We start from the raw sequence: 11,189 nt of genomic DNA on the forward strand, positions 1-11,189 counted from the left end.
GCAGAAGAGATTTTACATAAATTCTCTGTTACTCAAGTTAAGATGAACTACATCATATTCAAACATATCACATATATGAACACATTAAGCATAATGATTAGTAAATTCATAATAAAAAATATATAAGAAAAAAAAATTTAAGGCCAATCTCACCCCAAAATAAGAACAAAATAAAAGAAAGACACAAGATCCCTCTAAACATAGACCTGCCTAGTTTTAGGAAAACAACAACAAACAACATTTAATATCAGAAAAACAAATTGGAAATTTAGGGGTCAAATCGTGTTACTACAAATAAGTAGTGTTGCAAAAATGTTTTTCATAAAATTACTTAAGGTATCAATTTTCTTGGTATGTTTTAGAATTCATGTTTCTCTTTTGTGAAATATCTTTTTTGTCCTTGGTTCCACTGGGGTCTAAATGTTTATAAAGATTAACATGAATATTTTATTATTAAGGATTGTATTTGTTAGTATTTATTATAAAATTTTCGCCAATTGATACATGGAATTTCTCTTTATAAAAAAGACAGAAAAGTTTTGGCAAACTGAGGTTGTCAATTCTTTTTTTTACTTCTTTCATTTTAAAGAAATTTTATTTATTTTTAAAGCTAATACTTTCTAATGGTCAAAAAGTAAAAGTCTCTTTACTACCTCATCACTTATTATAACCAGTTTCTTGCCACTTTCCAGAAAGAGCCATTGATTTTTATGTTTGTAAGCCCTTTCTACAATCAAAGAAATATTTTTACTGAGCTTTTCCATCATTTAATTTTTCCCCATTTAATTTTTTAAGTTACATGGGCCTTATTTTGCTTAATATCAAGTAATACTTTTTTCCAACATGACAAGTTACTCTTGCCAGCGATACGTGTGGGTTACACCCTCTGTTCTCTGATGATTTGGGAGGTTTGCTTTACGACACGTTCAGATTTAACATATAGCGAGGAAACAAGATGGCGGCGGCGGAAACAGCCGCACCCGCCGCCTCCGCAACCTCATCAAAATCACAACTAAAACACAGAGCCACCGTCACTCAGAGCCTCCTGAGATCCGCTGCACAGAAGCCCCACAGCCAGGGAGCTGGAGAAGCACCGAGACCGGGAGGAGGGGCGGAGACGCGGGCGGGGCGGGGCTGGATCCAAGACAGGGCCGCGGGCCCACACCCGGTGCCGCGGTTTAAACCCGGGAGGGACATCTCGGCGGCAGAGGTTTCCCGGAGGAGTGAGGGGTCCCAGCCCCACAGCAGGCCCCCAGCCCAGGGCTCCAGGGCCAGGAAGAGACGTCCCCACACCTTCGGGCTGTGAAACCAGCGGGACTGTCCCTGAGGGTCGCGGAGGCTGCGGGAGCCCCAGCAGCTCCTCTAAAGGGCCCGGCACGGACTCACTCGGACGCTCCCTCTGGGCCCAGCGCCGGGCAGCAGCCTGAAAGGACCCGGGACACTCGGGGAGGAACTGACCTGCCTGAGATCCGGGCGAGAGCTGGAGGGCGGCTTCCTCCCAGGCAGAAGGGCTGGCGGAGGCCATGGCTCCTTTGGCGAGTCCTCCCCGCACACAGCCGCAGGCAGGCGCCATATTTGAGTCGCCAGCACCTGACTCACACCTTTGGCCCCGCCCCGTGATTCCCGGAGGCCCCGCCCCTCCCCACCTGCAGCTCATCCAGGCCATTTCCAGGGGCCTTTCTGTGCAAGTGGCCTCTCGAGCCTCATGCTTAGGACTTTCCGAAAATCTCTCAAACAAGCAGCAGCGGGCCCCATACGGCTTGATAAGCGGCCCCAGGCCTGGCATTAGCGGCAGCTGCACTGGCTCATAGCTTGGCCTCTCCTGGACACCTCCAAGCCCAGCACAAGTAGCAGTCAACTACTGTTTGCTGTATAGCTCATGCTGGGTGGCCCTGAGCAAGGAACTGGTAGAGGCTGACTTTGCACCTCTCAGGAGGCCCCAGAGACAGTGCACCTGGGGGTCAGACTCGACCACGCTGGATTACAACCTACCATGTCCACGAGTGACACACTCAAGGGGTGCACTTGGTAAACACCAAAGCTCCACTGAAGTAAATCCTGCTTCATAGGGGTGTCTCCAGCACAGCAGCTCTCTGGCTGTAGTTGCAGCTGGTCCTCACAGCTGATTGGTCTGGGGGTCAATTCCTCCCAGTGATGCCAACAGCAACCAAGGCTCAACTACAATAGGACAGTGCACACAGCCCACACAGGGGAGCACCTAGAAGGCCCAGCTCAGGTGACTGGGGAGGCTGAGCCACTGGACCCTACAGGACACCTATGAAACAAAGCCACTCTACAAATTCCAGGAGACATAGCAGCAATACCTAATACATAGAAACAAACACCTGGAAGCAGCCAAAATGTGGAGGCAAAGAGACATGTCACAAAGGAAAGAAGAAATCTCTAGAAGAGGAACGAAATGAAATAGATCCAAGCAAGCTAACAGATACAGAGTTCAGAATTTTGTTTATAAGGATGCTCAACCATATTAGTAAGAGTATGATGAAAATAACCGAGAAAATCAATGACATAATAAAGTACCAATTGGAAATGAAGGCTACAGGAACTGAAATGAAGAATAATTTACAGTGAATCAACAAAAGAGTAGAGGATGCTGAGAATCAAATCAGCAATTTGGAACATGAGGAAACAAAAAACACCCAACCAGAAGAGAAAAAGAAAAAATCAAGAAATATGAAGATAGTATAAGGAGCCTCTGGGACAACTTCAAGAGGCCCCACATTCATATTATTGGGGTGCCAGGAGAAGAAAGAGAGCAAGAAGTTGAAAACCTATTTGAAAAAGTAATTAAAGAAAACTTCCCTTACCTGGGGAAAGAAATAGACTTACAAGTCCAGGAAGCACAGAGGGTCCCAAACAAGAGGACGCCAAAGAGCCCCACAGCAAGACACGTCATAATTAAAATGCCAAAGGTTAAAGACAAAGAGAGAATCTTAAGAGCAGCAAGAGAAAAGCAATTAGTTACCTACAAGGGAGCATCCATATGACTGTCAGCTGATTTCTCAACAGAAGCCTTGCAGGCCAGAAGGGATTGGCAAGAAATATTCAAAGGGATGAAAAACGTGGAACTACAACCAAGATTGTTCTACCCAGCAAAGCTATCATTTAGAACTGAAGGTCAGATAAAGAGCTTCACAGATAAGAAAAAGCTAAAGGAGTTCATCACCACCCGACCAGCACTACAGGAAAGGTTGAAGGGTCTTTAAGAAGAAGCTAATGAACAAAAGAATCCGACCAACTAAATAGATCCAGAGACATTGACACAAGCAACAGACAATCATATTTCGAAGAAAAGAGGGAAGCGGGGTGGAGGGTGGGAAGAGATTAACCAAAGAAGTTATATGCATATAAGCATAACCCATGGACACAGTCAATAACGGCGTGAAGGCCTGGGGAAGGGGTAGGAGAGAGGTGGAGGGGGTCCATTGGGGGGGGAAAATGGGACACCTGTAATACTTTCAACAATAAAGATAAATTTAAAAAAAATTTTTTTTAATTTAACATATAATAAGAATCATTTATGAGTTATATTTTCCACTGTATTTCTAAATGAATGCCTGTGCCATCACCATGCTAAATAAGATTTAGAATATGTTGTAATATTTAATATTAGACCATGTAATATTTATTATTAAGGAAGGAGTCAGTCTTCCATCATTTTCTCTTCTTTTTCTAAATTGTTCTGGCTCTTCTCATCAGTTTCTTATTCCAAATGAATTTCAGAAGAATTTTTTTAGATTCCTAAAGAATTGGACCAAGTTACTTTAAGAAAAGGACTCTGTGAGAATTACTCTAAATTATAAATTATTTTGGGAAGAATCATTAGTTTTACACGTAGATTGTTAGAAAGAACAGGATTAGTGATAAGCCCAGCCAATGTTCTTAAGCTGGTGGTTTTTCTAGTAACAAAATAATGAAGAAACTCAAAAGGTGTTTTGTGCTTGCAGTGTGGCAGGAGAGATATGCAGACAAATCCCCTAATTCAGAATAATTTAAAATGCTGGATAAAATATAAAATGTCATTTTAAATGCATTACTGAATTGGTTGAAAATAGGGGAAGTCCTCAAAGGCCAAAAATAAAAGATAGAATGAATCCAAAGCAAGCTCTGGAGCTGACATTTGCCTGGGACATCTTCCTGTCCCTGGTGGCTTAGAGTGTAGGCTTCATAGGGCCATGTAGGAGTTAGGAGTTAAGACATGAGGCCTGAGCAAGGTGGGAAGTAGAACTAATGGCCCACACATAAAGTTGTGTCTCCTGAAATGTAACATCCTCACAGTAAGTGGTTGGAGGTGAAGGAAGGAGCATCACCCCACAGAGAGAAACTGGGATAATTAGCCCATGTACTTTTAAGAAGAGGGATAGCCCAGCCGGGTGTGGCTCAGCGGCTGAGCATCAGCCTAGGATCCAGGCGATTGGGGTTTGATTCCCGGTCAGGGCACATGCCTGGGTTGTGGGCTAGGCAGCTGATCAATGACTCTCTCATCATTGGTGTTTCTATCTCTCTCTCTCCCTCTCCTTTCCTCTCTCTGAAATCAATAAAGATATATTTAAAAAAAAAAAAAAAAAAAAGAGGCCTACTTGCATATCTTAATAGCTGTGACATTAAGGGTAGGCTTCTAATTCAACACATATCAAGGGCTGAGTAGGTAGGCAGGTGACTGCCATCTTCATGTTCCCTCTGTGTCACTTCAGGTCGCTGGTATCTCCCCAAAAGGAGCTTGTGTATATGTCTGGGGTCCCAGTTTTTGAGGCTGCCACCCAGGGGATGCCCCCTTAATCACCTGGCTCTGGTGACCACTGGGGCTTACATTCACAGATTCCATACGACTATAACAAAGAGAAGCAGAAGAAAGGATCAGCAACGCAAAGACAGGGCAGTGGATTCATCCAATCACAGGAGCAAAAAGAAAAAATAATGAAGGTAGCTTAGGGGACTTATGGGACACCATCAAGTGGACTAATATTTGCATGATAGGGGTCCCATAGGAGAAAAAAGAATAGAACAGAAAATTTATTTGAAGATAACCACAGTCCCATCTTATCCATAAACATTAAGTGCAATAATTCCAAACAAAACATTTTTTAAATGACAAGTTTGGTTTCTTCCAGAAATGTAAGATTGGTTCAACATTAGAAAATGTATTAATACAATCACCTCATTAACAAATTAGAGGCAGAAAAGACATTTCATAAAAGTCAACATTCACTTATGATAAAACACACACACACACACACACACAAAATACTTAGCAAGCCAGAACGGCATGGCTCAGTGGTTGAGCATCGACCTATGATCTAGATCAGGGTTCAGTTCCCGGTCAGGGCACATGTCTGGGTTGTGGGACATGCAGGAGGCAGGTGATCAATGACTCTCTCATCATTGATGTTTCTCTCTCTCCCCCCTCTCTTCCTCTCTCTGCAATCAATAAAAAATATTTTTTTTAAAAAATACTTACTGAGCCAGAAATATAAATAGAAGGAAACTTCCCTAAACCAAAAAACAATAGGAAAGGCATAAAAATATCAAACACAGGTGCTGCAACTTTAAGAGCATTTCTTCAAAAGAGTGCACAAGACACAGACGTCTATTATTGTCACTATTCAACATTGTTCTAGAGGTCCTATCCTGGACATTCTCACACACAGACACACATAAAGGTGTAAGAATTGAAAAGGAAGAAATAAAGCTTCTACAGATGATACAATTGTTTAAAGAGAACCTCCAAATCTACAAATTATTTTAAATTATAAAAAGGATTCACATTATTTAATATAAGTTGGATATTAATTGGATCCCTAGCACCCACCATAAACAAAAGTCAACCTCACATGGAGTAAGTACTTAAAATGATATAAATGTGCATTGCTATCATTTTACTTATGATCTTACTTATGATCCTGATGAGAATATTGGAGTGGGATAAGGATTGAGGTAAGGAAACAGCTCACTCCTCATTCTCCATGTCTTACAGGGTGCATTAGTTCTCCCTTGCTGCCATAATAAATTAACACAAATTGAGGTGCTTAAAACAACACAAGTTTATCATCACGGCTCTGTAGGTCAGAAACCTGCCATGAGTCTCTCTGGGCTCAAATCAAAGCATCAAAAGGGCTGTGTTCTTTTCTGGAGACTCTAGGGGAGAATCTGCTTGTCTACCACTCATTCAGGTTGTTGGCAGAATCCAGTTCCACGCATTTGTAGAAATGAAATCCCTGCTCCCTTGCTGGCTGTCAGCTGAGAGCCATTCCCAGCTTCAAGAGGAGGCTGTTGGTGTTCTTTGGCTTCAAAGATCTTCCTCCATATTCAAAGCTAGCAGGTAAGATTATGTCCCTCTTCTGCCGCCCCTTCTGCCACGTCTCTAAGTCTTCGGCCTTCCCCTTCAATTTTTATCTCCTCATATAATGGTCCCTAACATTAATCACATCTGCAATGCACCTTTTACTATGTAATGAAACATATTCACAGGTTCTGGGGATTAGGGTGTGGACATCTTTGAGGGACCATTAATCTGTCTATCACACAGGGAAACCGAGGGAGTTCTATGTTTGCACTAATACTGTATGTAGCTTTTACATCCTTATATAATGCCTCAGCCTCAGCCTCAGCCTCAGCCCCAGCCTCAGCCTCAGCCCCAGCCCCAGCCTCAGCCTCAGCCTCAGCCTCAGTCCCAGCAAGCGAGGGTGGAAAGGAGACTAGGCAGAAACTATACCCTATCTTTTTCTCGTGTCCTTTCTGTTTGCCTTTGCTTAATTAATTGAGTTTTCCTTACCAGGATGGGTGAGGATGGAACAGACAGGAAGATGAAGAATTTAGAATTGATTTCCTGGCACCAACCCTAACCCAGTAATTGGAACAAATGCCTCCCCCTACTCCTGCATCACCCAGAGGTTAGGGAAGATATATAAAGGGGAGAAAGAAAAGAGTAAGGTGGGAGTAAAATGTCAAGCCATTCAAGGAAAAACAGCAGTACATTCCCCCCTTCCTTAAGAACTCAGTCCAGGAAGTTTCCATACCTGGGTGGTGATAAACAAGAGGAAGACTCTAAGTCATGTGTCATTTATTGACTGTCAGCATGTACTACACAGTGCTAGATGATTCCAAAAACCTTTCTTAACTCTTTGAACTAACCTATGTGGTACATGAGTATAGTTATTAGCCTATAAATGAGGACCCTTGGGCTCAGAGAGGTGCTCATCTAAGGGAACAGTATCAAGATGGATCTAAACCGGGTCAGCTGGCTGCTCCAGCCCAAGGAGGTTTCCTCTCCCTGTCTTTCTCCAGCAAGAAGGCAACGTTGAGTTTTGTTACAATCCCCACACTGTACCCTTCAGTGTCTTTAAATGACACTCTTGCAGGTGTTGTCCTCCTTCCCCAAACTTTCTCTCCCCTGGAAGTTAAAGTGACTTCCTAATGAAGGCCTTAGAGCCATTTACCTTCTTCTGAGCATTATATATCTACCTCCGCGTGGTCATTTCCCCACGGTGCCCAAGCTGATGTCATGGTTCAGGTTAGCCCTTGTGTGCTGAGCACTAGGCTATGGACTTGCACTGTCTTTCTTTCCTTCCTTCCCTTTCTTTTTTTCAGCAGTAAGCTTCAAAGGTACAAAGATAGGTGCTGGCATGTGGTCTCTGGATGAGTCTCTGCTAGGACTTACGGGAGCGAGGACACCAAGTTGTGTCTCACTGCCGTCTCCATCCCTTCCATGAGTTTGGGTTATCAGCAAAAAGCCAGGAAACAACCTTTGCTTTGCTTTTGTGGTAATAATTAATCAATTATATAATTTCAGCATAGAATCCCAGTTCTGTACCACAGGTACAAAGCCCTGTATGATTTGCTTCTACCTGTATCTTCTGCTACATCTCAGGCCACAGATGCTCCCCTGGGTGCTCCATCCACACTGGCCAAGGCCTGCTGCTGAGCCCTTGAAACTGACCAGTCGGAATAAGATGTGCTAGAAATATAAAATATACACCGGCCTTCTAAGACTTAGTAGGAATAAAAGAATGGAAACTACGTCATTAACTTTATATCAATCACACATTGTAATGATAATATTTAGCCTGTGTTGAGTTACTATTAAAATTAAACTCTCTTTTTACTTTTATATGTGACATTCCGAACTTTTTAAATTGCATTCGTGGCTCGCACTCTGTTCCCGCGGGACAGCACTGCCCTGTCACATCACCCTCTGCTGTCCCGCTCTCGGGGCTCACACCGTCAGGCTGGCGGCCGGAATGCTCGGCGGGAACCTTGCCTGTCTCCTCCACGCCTGATTCCCGGGCATTTCGGACACAGCCTGAAGCTCGGTTAGTACCCAGGGAATATTTTTGGAATGAGTGACCTTACTCTTCCTCAGCTGGAGACGGTGAGCCCTGCCCGTCCTCCCCCGAGCACGAGGTCCCGAGTTCTTTGGGCTGCACGCGCATCTCAGCGCTGACCACGCGCTCCTGACACGGGGAGGAGAGGTGCGGGAGATGCCGCCTGCAGACACCCTCCTTGCCCGCGGAAAGCACCGGGCACGCACAGCACCCGGCCTGCAGAGGGAGAACCCCCGCGGCTCGGTCCTCTCCCGCCTTGGAGACCCGCCCACCGCCAGTCGCTGGGCGCTTCTCGCTCCCGCCACCCGGCGGCGTCTGGAGGGCGCGCGGCGGCGATGGTACAGCCCGTCCCCCCCGCGCCCCGCGCACGGTGGGTCCTTCCCGCGGTAGAAAAGCATTGTGGGGCGGCCGCGCGGCCTCTCTGCGCCTGCGGCTCCGGGATGGCGGGCGCTCCGGCCGCGCGGCCGCGTGGCCTCTGTCGGCCGGGGCGGCGGGCCCACCGCGCGGCCGCCGGGAGCCGGGTGACGCGCCCGCCGCGGCCCGTCCGGGTGCGGGTCCCGGGCCCTGAGCGCGTGGGCGGCAGCGGCGTGGCCCGACTTCAGCCGCGCTGTCCGTGGAGCCCCAGGAGGCCCCGGAGCGGACCCCGGTCAGCAGTCCCACGCCCGGAACTGGGGAGGCTGGTTTGAGCGCCTTGGAGTTCACTGGTCACCGGCTGTGCGCAGGGAGTTTTAATGTAAGCGAGGGGTTTGTGAGAAAGGGACGCCCCCGGACACGGCGTGAAGCCCGTCGGCGCCCAGGTGCCCTTTCAGGCTCGGAGGGGACGGCCGCGCCGGGTCAGACCCCGGCGGGACTCGAACGAGCACCACCAGCTTTGCGGGTGAGTTTTCACGTTAGTGGAAAAAAAGGCCAGTTGCGTTTAAGTTTTAAGATTTTAGCCATGTAAAACTCTGTATTTCAGTGTGCAGTGCCCTGTCGCGTTTTGAATTGGAGGAGGAGGAGGCCTGGAGCTGGGAGTGGCTCATTCCCGCGCCGGCTCCAAGGAGCGCGCGGTCCGTCCCGGCGGGTTGAGGGCCGGCAGCCCTGTGCCGTGCGGCCGGCAGTCTGACGCAGCAGCTTCCATGAGCCTTTGTGTTGCCCATTCACTTTTGGAAACTAGTGAACGTGGTGTCAAAAAAGGCGCAAACTAAACACTTAGCAGCCCTTTCCTGCCCTTGGATTTGGTATCTTGGGTGTAGGAGCTGTGTAAGTAACAGTGTGTGCTTTTACATAAATTTGTTCGCACCTGTGATCTTGAGCCTGCCGACATTAAGCGTAGAGTTTCTCATGACAGGTTTAACTTGATTTTTGTTTAGGGGAAAGATGGATGCTTGAAGCGTAGACTGCTAGCTGACTACTACCTGGGAGCACAAAGATGACCTAAGGTAAGGTGATGTAGAAGTTCTGTCAGTTATCTATTGAGATTCATTGCTTTTTTATAAGTATTTGGATTTTCCTAACTTAATTTTTTTCAAGATTTGTTATCCTGTAATATCCACCCCTTAAAATAATTCACCAGGCAATATAAATACTTCTAATAAAGATTAAAATGATTTAAAAATAAAAGCAGTTATTTGTAATGGGAATTTTATCACCTTTTTGCACTGGGGTGTCTTCTCTTGTGGGTATTAGTTTAAATTGGGTATTAATGGCTCATTAGTATTAGTACTGCTACATCTGTAACAAGGTGAAGTTAATAGCAAATGGGATAGCCCGTTTCCAGCTTATTTTTGAAATCTAAGATGTTTCTATGTGTAGTAGTAGTTAAATTTAAGGGGGGAAAAACACTTGCCAAATGTCAGGCACGTTTTATGTTGACATTTAAATCTGGCTCCAGAAACAAGTAACAGTGCAGTGCATAAGTATGCATTGAGAGTTTCTTAAGGTATGATGCATGTGAATATTGCGTTGTAAAACTTAAGTGCTTTTTTTTCTTTTAGGGTATCATTGGTGAAGAATTTGAAAACTTAATCTTTACAAGAGTTGCTTGGATTGCTTAAAATTTTCAAGAGTTTGAAGAGGGCCAAAACTGCCTCTGGACAGTCCATAAATATACATTTAAAACAATGTATCTGTGAATAAATATTTAAATGTGCTTCTTGGAGGTTTGTGTATTACATAACTGCCAGAAAATAGCATTCTTTTACAAAAAAATCAGAGGGTTTCTCCCTCCTCCCCCAGCAACTTCAAAATTGTTAGAAGGTCTCAGCAGTTAAGATAAATATTCTTTGCTATAACTGGGAGGCTTATGCTAAGCCCCAGGAGAAATGTGCTTTCTTCCAGTGCCTCATGATGAACCAAACTAGACTGGTTGGATGTAGGGCATGGGTGTGCTTTTACACTGTCACTGCATTTTATTTTATTTTTTATTAGACTGTAAACAAGCCAGCAAATCTGCCTTCACTTTGCGGGAAAGAACAAATAATATGTTCAGGAATTTTAAAAATTTATTGAAAGCACTGTACTAGGAGCTGGGAACACAATAGTGAGGAAAATGGTCCCTCCCTTTAGAAGATTACAAGCGAATGAAGGAAATGTCATCACAAATGTAAAACTTCCCTTTGTGAGGTAAATCCCATGTAAGGTAAAATTTGACCAAGTCAGGGAAACCTGAGAAAGCAGAGTTGGGGCTAAGGGTAGGTGTCAGTTTTGCAAGGCACAGTTGGAATGGAATGTGCAAAGGCCTTGAGCTAGAAAAGGTATGACCATTAGTCCGTATCTGGCAGTTGTAGCTGCTTTCCCTCTATGCCCTGATTTAAAGGAGGTGAGTGCTTAATGAGGCATGTTAGGTGGCCATTTCAGAGCTGGGAA

The 11,189-nt window shown here is 45.1% G+C and overlaps 1 long non-coding RNA gene and 1 other non-coding gene across 2 annotated transcripts; both read left to right on the top strand.

Annotated features, from left to right (window-relative positions):
* The first annotated feature begins 9,239 nt into the window (after positions 1–9,239).
* Positions 9,240–10,473, top strand: LOC107546511 (uncharacterized). Its single transcript, XR_001604133.2, has 2 exons — positions 9,240–9,763; positions 10,319–10,473. It is a non-coding gene; the product is annotated as an uncharacterized LOC107546511 (long non-coding RNA).
* Positions 9,464–9,597, top strand: LOC148093504 (small nucleolar RNA SNORA13). Its single transcript, XR_015714295.1, has one exon. It is a non-coding gene; the product is annotated as a small nucleolar RNA SNORA13 (small nucleolar RNA).
* Positions 10,474–11,189: the final 716 nt, after the last annotated feature.

The sequence above is a fragment of the Miniopterus natalensis genome, chromosome 3 (genome assembly GCF_054644295.1).
Source record: "Miniopterus natalensis isolate mMinNat1 chromosome 3, mMinNat1.hap1, whole genome shotgun sequence".
Taxonomy (NCBI): domain Eukaryota; kingdom Metazoa; phylum Chordata; class Mammalia; order Chiroptera; family Miniopteridae; genus Miniopterus; species Miniopterus natalensis.